The sequence below is a fragment of the Ambystoma mexicanum genome, chromosome 11 (genome assembly GCF_040938575.1).
Source record: "Ambystoma mexicanum isolate Mex_15411 chromosome 11, UKY_AmexF1_1, whole genome shotgun sequence".
NCBI lineage: Eukaryota > Metazoa > Chordata > Amphibia > Caudata > Ambystomatidae > Ambystoma > Ambystoma mexicanum.
The window spans coordinates 866,272,260-866,287,101 of record NC_090934.1 but is presented as its reverse complement, the minus strand read 5'-3'; the positions used below and the strand labels follow the sequence as shown (position 1 = coordinate 866,287,101).

The window sequence follows — 14,842 nt, the reverse complement described above, 5'->3', positions numbered from 1 at the left end:
ACCTCCCCTACCCTTCTCTCCAACTCCGCCAACCTCATATCCATCTGTGTTTCCAATGTTTCGAGGGAGGTCTGATTGTGCTCCACCGCCTATAGCCTCTCGTCCATGCTGTCAATTCTAACATTTATTCGGTCTACTTTACCGCCGATGTCCGCCCTCATTCCTCTGATCTCTTCCAGAAGGGAGGCAATATCTCTCTTGGTGGACATGGCGTCGCGCTCCGCCTCCGACATGATGGGACTAGATAATGCACTGGTTTCTGGTATTCAAAGTGTCCAGGTTTTGATCTGCAGTCCATGGGAAGGGTGGGGCACTGCTTTATTTGGTTGGTTCGTGTCTCAGCCCCAGTTCTCACACGTTGGGGAGGTCCTGTTTCACCCACCTCTGCTGTCTTGACCCCCACAGTCCAGAAAATGTAGGTGCTTGTGGTTGGTGAGGGTCAGGGGGGGGTTAGGTGCCTGGACCGCCTCCTGCCTTCCCCTCTAGCAGACGGGGATGTTCTTGTCTATCTCCACGCTTCCCTTCTGAGTGTGGGGCATCACTTTGCTTGGCCCCTCCTAAGGCAGGCACACGCCCCAGATGGGATTCCTGGGGACCCCTCACCTTGGCCGGGTTCACTTGACGCTGTTAGGGCCCCACAGGGCATGTGGGGGTGAATTCCACTCTGGCTCTTCTCCTTCATAATGTCCTTCCTTTTTTTTCCTGCACCTTACAGATGGTGCCCTCACTAGGTGGGGGGCGTAAGGGGGTCCCCACCGAGGCAGGCACACGCCCCAGCAGGAACCTGGAGGCCCACACTTTCGCTCGTTCTCCCTGAGTAGATCCGGGGTCCCAGGATCCCTACACGTCTTTTCCTGGCTCATCTCTGGTTTATTTCTTCCTTCGGGTACTTACTCGGGGTCTCTCCCTTCTCCCTCCAGGGCCACCTTTCTCAAGTCGTGAAGGGGGTCTCGGGCCTCGGCGAGGAGGTCAGTCAGCCGCGCGGCCCCTCAGTCAGTAATTACTGGCCCAAAGGCGATGGGCGGTGGGGGGATGGTCTCTCAAGTTACAGGGCAGATGGGCGGCCAGGCAACAGGGCTGCGTCAACAATGATTTTAAAAGGGGCACAGCAGCAGGAGCACGATCAACGTGAGGCAGGATCTGCAATTTACCTGAAGTGTTCCCAATGGGCAAGATGACGCCCTCTGCAGGGTCTTCGCTGGGTGCAGGGAGGTGCTCCACCGTGGAACTGGAGAGTGATTTCCGGGGGCGCGCCCCCTTGCAGTCCGTTCTCTTTTGTCCGCTAGGGCCTGGGGTGCATGGAACACAGGCTGCTTGTCAATGAACCCGATCACCCAGGTTACCTAAGTGTACAGATATTGCAGCAGAGCGGGCCCGGGTTGGATTAGTCTGAGTTTGTTTCGTGGCTCTGGTCAGAAGCACTTAAAGACCCTAGTATGCTCGCGGGGGGCTTCTGTAGTCACTGTCACCAGATCTCAGCACACTGTTTGCACTGCCAGGGAGGAGGAGGGCCCCTGTTCCAGCCCCACCGCAGAGTCACTGCCTCTCTGTGGGCTCAGGGCCAGATGTTCTGTTTTACCTGGGCTGCTTTACCCAGCTGGTTCTTCCAAGAGGTGGGGGGGGGGCCATCTTTCTTCTGCTCAGGGTTGGATGACGTCTCTTCAGTTCGCTCACCTCCTGCTGGGCCCTGCAGCATTATGGCAACGCTGTATGCTCTGGAGCGTTTGTAGGTAGGGGAGGGCCCCTGGCGAGCGGCAACGCTCCGAGGGACAGGCTATCCCGCGCCACACTAGATGGTCTACTGTTCCCTGCGGTGGCCTCAATGCTTGTGTGGGGCTGGAGACGCTATGGGTGCATTGTCCCTCACTGGGAACAGTGCCACTGTGTGGGCCTCGGGGTAAATGGGGGGGCGACGCTCACCTCTCACCTCCGATGCCGTATTCCCAGGCTGGAGCTCTTCCGTGTCCCTCGTGGCCTACCGACACCCCAGGCGGCAAGAGGGGGGCGCCCCTAAGTCCCGGCTCTCCGAAGTGGAGGGGGGGGTGGGGGTGCGTGTTACTCTATGCACTCCCCAGCTGCGTGGGACCTCGGGGTAAGTTGCGCACGTCTCAGCCAATGAGCGGCCTGGACCCTACACTGGCTTCGCCCCCTCAACGTGGGACCGTATCTCTGTCGTTACAGGGGCTCTGACTCCTGTTCCTTGCCTCCTGTGGTGCACCTGACGCAAGCTAGGCACAGGAGGGTCGGGGCTACTCTCTGAGGAATCTCTTTGGGGGCTCAAATCCCTTCTCGGCCTGAATGGAGAGGAGCAGGCGTAGGGGTGCTACCACATCCCTGTGCCCCCTGGTGGCCCCCCACTTATGCATTTATAATAATCCATGACTTATATAGCACTTTCTCCAGAACAATTTACATAAAATGTATCTAATATTAATTTGTTGACCTCAGAAGAATTAAAGGTTGAGTTAACCTTAATACGATTCAAACCTGTGATCTGCAGAATAAACGTAGATCTCAGCAGTGTGCACTTCACCCACTGAGGTGTACTCCCGGCTATTTCTCCTTAAATGTGCATAGCACAGCATTTAGTAATGCACTGGCTCTGGGGAGTTACATTTCTTATTAACATAGCACAACATAGCACAATTACAGTGCTTAGAAGCAGGAGGGATATGTATTGTCACATTAGCAGATCTGATCATGTTTGGTTTAAAAAGGAAGGACCGACCCACATCTGGCGCTATCAGAAGAATCCGCATGGGGTTTAGAGCGCCCCACCAAGTTATCCCTGAGTGTGTAGAGGGCATGGCGCGGAAGGCTCTACGCTGGAGCGATCATAGGTCCCAGAGCCCTCCTAAGGGCAGTTTAGGTGGGGGGGGGGACAAAAGTTGGGGGATGCGCAGTTCAGGTAGGGGGGTAGAAGTGGGGCGGGGGAGACCCAGAAGGCCGCAGACGCCAGAAAAGGGAAGCCGAGACGCAGCAGAAGAGTTTACCCACCATACAAAAGAATAGGGTTAAAGGTCTTAACATATAATGTCCGAGGCTTGAACTCCCCAGTAAAGAGGAAGAAGCTGGAACACTTCCTCCAAAAAGAGAAATATGAAGTCTTAATACTCCAGGAAACACACATCAATGCCATGGACATGGGGAAAGGTGAAACCGAAAGGGTACAACCAAATATTTCGGGCAAACTTGCAAGAGAAAAGGGCAGGGGTCCTGATGGCATTCCATAACTCACTGAACATCCAAATACATAACACATATGCAGACAAAAAAGGGAGATACCTCTTCGGGAATTCCCATATTGAAGGATACCCCCTAACACTGGCAGTAATATACGCCCCAAATACGGGACAGGACGGCTTCATCAGGGAAACCCTAGACAAACTCGAAGGATTCACGACGGCGACCTATTTCTACAAGCAGAAGGAGTCAGGCGTCAGACATGAAGCGCTTTACATAAAAGTTCTAGGGGGGGACTTTAACATAGAATGGAACCCAAAGCTAGATTGATCAGGCACTAGACCACAAGGACAGGGAACACCCTCAAAAGCCCTGCAAGAAAAAATGGGCCAGCAAACACTAGTAGATGTATGACAGTGCCTCAGAGGTGCACAGCCGGGCTACACGTCCACAGTACAATGTCTAGAATAGACTATGTCTGGGTCTCAACAGGGCTCATAGTGAAGGTCCAACACACGGAGAACGGAGCGATCTCTCTAGCCGATCATGCCCCATTGTGGGTAGAACTCTCGCTATCCCACCGCAGTTCAGGGCTTTGGAAACAGAGACTCCCAGTGGATATAATCCAGGACCCGATCATGGGTGAGTCAATCAGGCAAAACATTATAGGATACTATGCCGACAATAACCACCAAGAAATATCAAGGGAATCATTGTGGGAGGCATTTAAGGTGGTGACCAGAGGACACTCATTGCACTCAAAGCTAAGAGGGATAAACAAAATTGCCAATGGGAAAAGGAACTGGAGGGGAAATTGACAGAGATACAACTAGAGATGGCCCAGAAACACTCGACCAACTTAAAGCCCTGAGACACATCCAGGGGCAGCTTGATGCAATCTGCACTAAAAGGGCGGAGAGTAATCTGCTGCACCTGAGACACTGGTACTATGTTAGGGCGAACAAAGCAGATAAACTCCTAGTTAGGCAACTCAAAGGGAAACGGGCAAAGCAAATGGTGAAATGTCCCATAGATGAGAATGGCCAGGAAAAAACCCAAACGACAGACATAGGAAACGTCTTTAGAAACTTTTATCAGAACCTATACCTCGGACCGCCCCAATAGGGAAGCACAGAAAGCATATCTGGACAGTGTCTTCCCCCCCACCCCACCCGACGATCTCGGAGGAAGAAAAAGAACACTTATATGGGGCAATAACGGAGTAGGAAGTTAAGAGAGCAATCTGTGAACTTCCTCTGAACAAGGCCCCAGGTCCAGACGGTTACACTGCACCGTTCTACAAAAAGTGTATAGACATTCTGTCCCCACCGCTTAAAGAGCTATTTAACACCTTCAAAGTACAAGGTAATATAACCCACTCAATGAACGAGGCAAAATTAAGTCTTCCAAAAACAAGAGAAAAATCCAGGGTTACCAAGTTCATATCGCCCGATTGCCCTAATCAACCTAGATGCTAAATTGTATACGAAAATCTTAGCAAATGGACTATCACAAGTCCTTCCGAAGCTCATCCACCAGGACCAGGCAGGATTTGTCCCAAACAGACAAACCAATGACAATATAAGGAGAATAATCCACTTAATGGAAAAGACAGGGATAACCCAAACACCGGCAATACTATTAGCTCCAGACACAGACAAAGCATTTGACCGCATCGAGGGGACCCTTTTCTTCAGTATACTGCATAAAATTGGCATAGGAGAAGCCTTCATCAATATGATCTGGGCTAATTACAATACTCCAAGCGTCCATGTTGCCGTTAAACAGCGAGTTATCCGATAAGCTCCGAATAGAGAGAGGAACCAAGGTGCCCCCTGTCCCACTTTTGTATGCAATCTTCTTGGAACCCCTTTTAGCGAGAATAAGGGACGCCCCACACACAAAAGGAATAGACCTGGCAGGCCAATCCCACAAAATAGCAGCGTATGCAGATGATATGCTGGTGGTACTGGGAGACCCGGCAACGGCTCTTCCGCTCCTGGTACAGGAGGTGGAGAAGTTTGGAACAATCTCAGGGCTAAAAATTAAATACTAATACTGGCCGGGGAGAGCGGCCCCATCAAACAACAAGCCTCAGCACTACAGTTGAAGGTAGTAGACAGAGAGATCAAATACCTGGGAATAAATCTAACAAGCGGGGTGGAGTAAACTACCCCCAACTAGAAAAGATTAAAAAGGATATGGAGAAATGGAACACCTTGTCAACCACATGGTGGGGCCACATTACAGTAGTCAAGATGGCCATTCTGCCCCGAGTCCTGTACCTGTTCCAAGTCCCTGCCTCATATTTTAAAGCCCTCACCAAAATAGTGGTAGAGTATATTTGCAATAAAAAGACCCCAAGAGTGTCCAGAACAGTCCTCACAGCACAGAAACAGGACGGGGGATGTGCACTTCCACACTTCCGTAAATACTATGAAGCATCTCAACTATGAGTACTGAAAGAGTGGATCCCTGAAGGGTCATAGAAAATATGGGCCGCCCAAGATAGGGCGGTGGCAACAACCCACCTTCGCCATCTTCTATGGGGAGGGAAACAAAACAGACACCCCAATCTACGAATCAGTATGATAATGAAAACGTCACTAGATATATTGGACAGGGCCACGAAAGAAGGGATGCTATCGAAAGACCCGGCCCCATTTATGCCGATGTTCAGAAATCCAGAATTCCCACCGGGCATGGAAAAGGGCACATACCAGAAATGGGAAGCTGCCGGGTGCAGCAAGGTAGGGGACATGTACCAGGCACAGGAGATTCGGTCATATGAAGAATGTGTTACGCAACTGGGACTATCCCCCAAAGATAGATACAAATACGAACAACTACGCCATTGGCTACAATCCCCTTGATCAAGCAGGCAGCGACAAGGGAACTCACCCCATTCGAAAAGTACATTACTTACGACTCATGCAGGCACGAAGATGTTTGTTTCGGCCACATATAAATTCCTAAACACACAGAAAGAAGTTAAATGATCATATATGAAAATATGGGAAAAAACCCTATGGAACATATATACAAAAGAACACTGGGAACACATATGGACGGCGATTCCCAAACTAACAAGAGCAATACAAACCAGGGAAATATGGGCAAAGGTCTTAGTACAATGGCACTACACCCAAGAGAGGCTCCACACGCAGAACCACATTGAGTAGATGCTGGAGAGAGTGTGGTGGGGTGGGGGACTGGAGACATATCTGGTGGGATTGCCCGGCGATACAGCAATTTTGAGGCGAGGTTAAAGCAGAGATGCAGGAGATGATAGCAGGGTCGGCGGGACTAGGGGAGGATGTGTGGGCTCTGGGATCCACGAGAGAAGACAATGTCTAAAACACAGAGATGGAATTTCATGAGCCGATTTATAGTGGCATGGCTGGCGATAGCCCAAAATTGGAAAGAGAACTCCCCACCAACAAGGTTCGAATGGTTACAGAGAGTGTGGACATATATATCGCCATGGAACAAATCACCTAAAATTTTCAGGGGGATCGCCAGAAATTTCAGACGGACTGGGGCACAACCCTTAACTACCTACAGGGAGATTACATGAAACAGTGGTGCCCACACAAAATAAAAATTCTGGATATGTTCAATTAAAAGCTAAAGGGAAGCCGATAGAAGCCTCTCAGTAACGCACAAAGACACGTTCCAGAGGGGATGCGAGGGGGCACAGGAGGGGAGGAAGTTGGGGATTTTGATGTTATTGTTTCATGTTTGGTGTTAAGAAAGCTTAATAAAAACACGTTTTTAAAAAAAAAAGAAGAAAGGACTGACGGGAACAGTAGAGAGTATTGGTTAGATATCCTTATAAAAGTTTCTTTTAACTGCGCAATTAATTAAACAACATACTGTGCTGCAATTGGATAGCTCAGAAAGTTAAAAACTCACTTTGGACATGTGCCACCCTGCACTTTCAAAGTTCATATTTCAGCAGGGCTGAATCAGCCCTTCATTCTTTTGAGGATGCTAAATTAAGAACTGTTAAATTTCATAGTTATAAAACCTATTTCTACAAGCAGAAGGAGTCAGGCGTCAGACAGGAAGTGCTTTACATAAAAGTATGGTAGAATACTAAGTATTTTAACTGGATATGGAAAAATCTATGCCACAGTAACATCAAGAAGTAGAGTGTTTTGGCACAACATCACAGGCTTCAGAGATATAAAAAAATCAAGTTAACTTTAAATAAGACACTTTGGATCTGGGGGCCCAGTCTGACTGGCAAATATATAGGCAAACACTAATCCCCAGCTGCACCTTTGCAAATGCAGCCCATTAGAGAAAGCTAAACTTCACAGGGTATTTCTGAAACTAATATCTAAAGAGGGATCTAGGAACCCTCTTCATTTTCATTTGCACACTGCCTCTACAATCATTGACAGGGTCGCAGGGGCAGTGCTAGAGGTTGCATGTGTGTGTGTAAGGGTGCAGAAGTAAGGCTCAGACACAATGGTGAGATACTTCTTGGTACAGACCTTTATTAATCAAGAAATGGTTGGAAAAATGCCTCTCTATCTCTAAAGCCAAGATGTGTTTCCCTGCCTCAAAGAAAAATAGTGAAATTGTCAGGATGTCTAAAACCAAAAAGCCTGTACTGTCGTGTCTCGAACGCCTATTTCTGTCCTTAACACTAACAACTTAAGCCAACTGTGCAAGGATGATCTCTTTTCAAAGTAACAGGTTCGTGGTAGTACCACGAACAGAAAAGTTCCCAGTCTCTCAGGAAATCAAAAGTGATGAAATAAACAGTGTTCATAAGTATACGATTCCAAGGCTAGGTTTGTGCTCCTTTACCCTTAACTTCTCAGATGCGCATCTCTTTTATCCCACCAACTTGGTTCACTTCCCTACCAAGCATAGTATTACGTCATTTTCCCTTTCAAGGTCCTTAACCTTCTTGTCCTCAACTTCCTATGTGGGTGCAGGTCCCAGACTCGCAAGGATCTGATTGGTCTACTCTCCTGCCAAGCCGTTGTCCTCTCATGACAATGGTAATGTTTATTTGTATAGTGCCTATACACAAAGCAAGTGTTTGAAAACGCTCAAGGAGGGACGGAACAAGGGGGAAAAACAGTCGTTCAGAGCCCTTGAAACTCTGGGACGATGACATATAATACATATAACAGTAGAGGTAACAGCAAATATGTCTAACGACAATTCTGCAGTTTTTCCAAGTGCTTTAAGGCATCACCATGCAGGGAGGGAAGACGGGGAAACCAGACGATCTTTAGGCATGGTACGTTCGTATTCGCGCAAGTGCAAAGACAGTTAAATGGATGGTGGGGGGGAGTGGAGGCGGGGGGATAGGGGAAGGGGGTGGGGCTGGGTAAAATTGCACCCAGTCGGTAGTGACTAGGGTAAGTGCAGAGAGATGCCATTCTCTAGGTCATTTACCAAGTGTAGTGATGATGAGGCGAAGTGCAAGGTCCAGAGGCAAGTGCGAGAGGACTGGCGGGTGTGCCAGGGACCTGTGGGACTCTGAGGTACACCAGGACTGACTCTCTTTCTCTTGCGGGGTCCCAGACCCTCTTATTCCCTGTTACTTCAGGTCTTTCCCTTTAACATGAGTGCAATCCCAGACTCGAAACATAGGATTGTATCTGCTTGGATTGCTCTTGTGCCAAGCATACAACTTTTCCTTGTTGGCTCCTTCTGCACTCTGGGTCCCAAACCCTCTTATTCTTGGCTTCTCATATGGGTGTGGGACCCAGACTCGCACTTCATTGTCATATCTGACAAATCTCTCCTATCTCTCCTGACAAACGTACGATTTCTCTCTCTTGGTTATTCTCTGGGTCCCAGACCCTCTTATACTTTGACTTTGATATAGTTGAGGGTCCTGTGAGAAACCAGAAGGTGTCTCACCTACCAGTCCCCGGGGATCTGTCATCCAGGTGGCCAGGACATGGCCATCGCTTTTGTATCCAGTTCCTGGACGTGGACGAGTGCAGGAGGATCAACTGGATGAGCGGTCTTCGGGGGTGGGAGTGGGACACCGGATGGTGAGACGTGGTATCCCCTTCCCTGTAACCCCTTTACCCCATCCGACCAGGTAGGATATTTAGGCACTCACCCCTGCCCCCTTTTACAACACAAACACACGAAACAGCAGTTCCAAGATGGCAGTTTAGCAAGAGGAGAAAGACTGCGAAACAGAAGGGGATCGCAAAGGGGGAGTTCCCTTGACCTTTTTGACAAGGAAGCGTTACTTTCACAAAGCCTCGAGAAGAGAAAGCATAGGACCAGGAGACCAGGCTGAGGAATCCTGCATTGTTTGTCGTAGGTACCTGGGGCCTTCCCGCGTCGATAATCAAGGCAGGGAGAATCGCCAGCTGCCGTGGTACTGTCCTTGGCTCCAGCAACAAAGCAGCGTCAGTAAAATCAACAAAGCCGGTGAGTTGGGGAGACCGATACAAAACCAGTCTGTGTTGAAGCCAAGGTTGCCAGCGGCAACATTGTATGGCGAGAGCTGGAACGAACATTGTATGAAACGCAGTGATCGAAGTGTACGAAAAGGAGTAGTGGAGCTATGTTGCCTACTGGTCTTCAATGCTCCCCGCAAACTCCATCGCCACACCCCCTCCCATGCACAATATAAACCCCCAAACACATGTGCCTGCAGTTTAAGGGAATGTTCAGTGCAGTGAATTGAAAGTGCAAGTTTCAACTGCTTCCTACACTTTTTATTTTCAAACAAAACCATTCCGGAACAGTTTCTTTTTAAAATAAAAGTATAGGAACGGTAAAACTTCATTAAAAGAAGTAGAGGAGCACCGCTTCCGACTGCTCCCGCCCACTTCGACCACTGATGAAACGCATGTGATAACCAACACGAGTAAAGTTGACCTGCAGATGAGTGACTGAACTTTGAAACCAAGATACAGTACCTTTGACAGAGTGGTCCGGTACTGGGTGGGTGCTCAATCGAAGGTCTCTGTAAGATATCTAGCTGAGAGTTGACAAAAGTGAAATAGTGGCAAAGGATTGTGAATCGAAGTGGTCCTGCGACGGGTCAAGCAAATTCCTGCACACAATCGAAAGTCTTCAATGTTTATACAGAAAAGAGTTGATAACAAAGTAGATAAAGTTGGTCCGAGCCTGGCAGAGGGAGATCAATTGCAAGCTTTGGGTTGAAACAATAGTATGTTTTGTCAGGAAAGGATAGGATAGGATAGGATAGGATAGGATAGGGGGAAGAGGTTGGGGAGCCGCCCGCATTTATAAATCGAATTTAGACACATGGGAGTTTAACTGTCAAGTATTTGTTGGGACTGAGTTGAAACTTGTTAAAATAGGGCTAAGAGGGTATAGCCATCGCCTCACTTATTATGTTATGTTGTGCATGTTAAATCCCGCTGTTGAACTCGAATAGCACATTAACTGTATCTTCGAATGTCCATGGAAGTAAGTTGGACTTGGTTCAACTCTTTTAGCCGTTGGCTGTTACTGGAACTGTATACAATGTAGATGCAGGGACAGTTTTTTTCTTTTCTTTCCTATTAGAAGACACACCACGTCTGACCCAGGGACAGGGATAACCTACAAGGATAGGGTGTTCGTCCACCTAGGGATATTGGTAGTATACACATTAATTGAAAAGCAAACTAGTGTTACTAGAAATCTTGTTTTCTCTCCTATAAGTGTTGTCCCCGGTCAGACCATTTCTTTATTGACTTTACAATCATTAGTAAACTCCCTTTAAAATTGAGAGGTTCACACAATCATAAGGTAATGACTAGAAACCTAAAACAATTGACATTAGAGCGGATTGAACCGCTTCTGACTCCAGTTATTGCAAACCTATCTAAACTGGACTCGGCTGAGGATTTGTCAAACCTTCTTTCTCACTCGTTCAGGGACATTACAAAGATTCTAATACCACTAAAAAAGAAATTTCTTAAAGAGTCACGAGACAATAATGTGTGGTTCTCGCCTGATATCAAGAAATTTAAAGATTCCAAACGTAGACACTTTTATGCATGGAAGTTTAATCAGACACCCCAGATTCTGGCAGCATATAAAGTGGCTGCGAAAGAGTATAATTTCGCAGTCATCGACGCTAAGAAAAATACCTTAGCAGCAGAATTCAGAACTCTCAGTCAAAAGTCAAGTAACTCTTTAAAATCCTAAGAGAGCAGGAAACTCCCTATATACAGGACACTGGCAGCGTAAAAAAGGATGGCACATGGTGCAAAGCTATTCAAGAGGCCATGTTAGGTAAACTTGATAATATCAAAGCTGGCATTGCGCAAAAAAATGTAGAACAAGCGAAGTACGCCGAACAGAGCGACGTAGCAGCTGTTGATGACTCTTTTTTTTTTTTATACAGCAATTTAGATGTTCGCCCCCTTTTCAGTATCTGAATTAGCCAGCATTGTCGATCATCTCAAATATTCCAAATGTAAGGGCGAGCCATGCTCAGCGATGATCATTAAATCCTGTTAATCTATTCTGCTGGACTCTATGTGCACATCTGTGAATGCCTCTTTCTCAGAAAACTCAGTGCCGTTGGAGATAAAAAAAAAAGGCTTGGATTTCCCCTATTTAAAAATAAAAGGATTATGTCCTAAATGACCGACCCATAATTAATATGCCTTTTCTGCTAAAGATTTTAGACCCTGTGGCCTATACTCAAATCTCTGCCCACCTAATCAAATACCCTATTCTTAATAAACATCAGTCTGGCTTTAGACAAGGTTATGGAACCGATACAGCACTATTGGAGTTGAAGTCCAGGCTTTTGGCTGGCATGAACAATGGAAAGCCCTCTCTTCTTATGTTACTGAATCTCTCTGCGGCCTTCGACCTAGTGGATAATTCCATCTTGGTCACCAGGTTGAGGGATGTGGCTAATTTCTCGGGTGAAGCAACATCATGGATATCATTGTTTCTTAGTAATAGAGAATGTCGAGTTTATTGTGGAGAGGCAGAAGCACTGCCTATGATACTTGAATATGGCGTCCCCGAGGGTGCTTGCATCTCCCCATCTCTTTACAATATTTTCACAGTCCCTTTCTTTGCTCTCCTTGAACAAAACGGTGTGGCCTTTACAAACTATGCGGGTGACACACAATGTGTCATCCCTCTGACTGGGTCACACGAAGATGATGAAATTCATCTAAACAGAGTGTACAATCTTATCCACAATTGGATGTTGCAGAATGGTCTTGCTCTGAACAGAGACAAGACAGAACTTATGTTGGTTGGCACTCCAAATATGGTCAAGAAACTAGGATCTGGCTATGATTGTTTCTCTATCGAGGATACTAAAATTCCCACTAAAAAGAAAGTTAAGACGCTAAGTATTTTCTTCGACTAGAATTTGAATATGAAGGCGCATGTCAGCAGTCTGGTGTCATCCTCTGCTTACTATATTAAACTGTTAGCCCATCTCCGTCCATTTATTTCTCAAATTAACACAGAGACTATTGCCAGGGCTATAATAGGAACCAAAATTGATTGCTGTTGTAGTCTTTTATATGGCATCTAAAGGTTGGACTGTTACCGTCTCCAGCTGATCCAAAACAGTGCAGGGAGAGTGGTCACTAGTCTTGCCTGGAGAGACCATGTCTCTGAGGCCAGACGAAATCTGCGCTGGCTTCCTGTGGAATCCAGACTAGTGTTTCGCCTACTGCTAATCACCCATAAATGTCGTAGGGGAATGATGGTGTCTTACCTACAGCACCTGCTCATTGAGAAAACAAACTCACGACTCCTCAGATCAAATAATTCTGATCAGCTCATGTCTCCCAGATGTTACACCAACAAAGCAATGAAAGGAGCTTTTTTTTCGAATGTGCCACCAAGAGCCTGTAATGCCCTTCCACCTGACATCAGAGAACAAAAAATCTACTGAGGTTTCTAGAAAAAAAAATATAAACTCTGTTATTCTCCTAAATTCCGTTCCTATTTGCACTGCTATTGCATTGGGTTTTCTGAATGTAATCTTGGTTGGTTGTTTGTTTGTTAGTCCTTGTTGATTCATGTGCGCCCTTATACCTACGGGTTCTTGGTTGCACGTTATAAATCAATTAAAGTAAAGTAAAAAGTAAAGTAAACAAGTTTTGTGTTACAATAGATAAATTGGTCTGAGCCCGGCAGTGGGAGGCTGATTAAAGATTTTGGGATAACGTGTATCTGAGCCCCGTGGAAGGAGATCCAGGCTGAACAGTGCATCGAGCGAGAAATTTGATATGTGAAGATTCTGAGAACATTGTGTTAATGTGGATCTGAGCCCGGCGGAGGGGGATCGCAGGTGAATAGTAAATCACCTAAGAAAATTGTGTATATGTGAAATACAAAAAGGAAAGGAACTTTATTTGTTTGTTTGTTGCAACAGACCCTCTGAAAGAAGAGACTTTGAATGGCAAATAGACTTTGGCACAGAAGGCCATGATGCTGAAGTTTTGAACTGCACCCTCGTGCTAGAGAAACCAGAGACTGCGCTAAGCTAGAGTGTGCACCTTGTCCGTGCTGAAAACGTGGGGAAGGTAACTCAACGTCTTGAATATCTTGGCATATCATTTCTTGAACACTTTTCTTTTGCATAACATTGTTTACCACACTATTTGTATTTAGAGGTAAGGCTCGGCAGCAGGTTTATTAGTATAGGCCCTTTTCATTTTGACAAGACACCACTAGGACGCATTATTATTATTTGATGGTCGTAGCTTACTCCCACCTTTTAGATTTAGGATTAGATAGATGTTTTGCAAACCCAATTGTAGTTTAATAAACACCCTTGAACTATGGTCACTTTTGTTTGTCTTAATGTTGAACCATGCCTTCTATACATTCTCAGCCCTGCAATGACCCTTCAGGGTCCCAGACCCTCTTATTCCTCGGAGCCCCAGACTCACTTATTGTTTCGATTTCATATGGGTGCGGCACCCAGACTTGCAATGTCCTTCAGGGTCCCAGACCCTCTTGCTCCAAATTCTCTCTTCACCCCTTTGCTTCCCCAGACCTCCAACACCTCTCGGGTAACCTGCGTACCTGTCAGATTCTTTGTTGTAGGTACCAGCATTTCCTGAGCAGCTGCGTTGTTCTTCTAGGCTCTGGTAGCGTTCGGATAAGCAGCAAGCTCTGCAGCGGCCCTGCAGTCATCTGACTCTGTCTGGCTGTGTGTCCTTCTTTGCAGGTGCTTGTCCAGGGTCTTGGGTGCCCAGGGGTTTGTCACGGAAGTAGCATGTTGAGTCCTTACAGCTTGGACCAGGTTCGTGTTCTCCCTTTTCTGTGTTCACGGCTTCCCTTTCGGCGCTAGTCTGCTTGCCCGGTGCACGGCTCCACAGTTCCTCCTCAGAGGATTTTTCTCTCTGAGTCCGCGCTGACCTCATTTTTAACCCACGCAGTGGTTTGTTGCTTTCGCTTCGACCAATGACATCCCGTGAGAAGCTAGACCGCTCACGCTGATCCTTCAAAGTGATCCTCGGACCCTCTGCCATTTTCGTCTTCGCAGTACTTCTTTTAAAACTAGATGTAAAATACTTGGTTGTTTTTTCGGTCTTGTCAAGTATATTATTTGGAATAATTTGACAATACAACACATTGGCTCTGGCTAGAGAGGAGGAAGGAAAACTTGGTAATGGAGAAGGGGTTGGTGGACCTGAAGCGGGAGCATACCGCGTCTCCT

The 14,842-nt window shown here is 46.9% G+C and overlaps 1 protein-coding gene across 4 annotated transcripts in view; it reads left to right on the top strand.

The window, feature by feature from the left end:
* The window catches only part of SIRT3 (sirtuin 3), a 355,906-nt gene that overhangs the window by 12,310 nt on the left and 328,754 nt on the right, over window positions 1-14,842 (top strand). Inside the window, exons 2-3 of one of the 4 annotated variants that reach the window (XM_069623913.1) lie at window positions 13,289-13,465; window positions 13,550-13,700. The exons of 2 other annotated variants lie outside the window; for them this stretch is intronic. The gene's annotated coding sequence lies outside the window, so the exon portion shown is untranslated. The remainder of the gene's footprint in view (window positions 1-13,288; window positions 13,466-13,549; window positions 13,701-14,842) is intronic. One more of the 4 variants, XM_069623914.1, reaches the window with a different exon arrangement.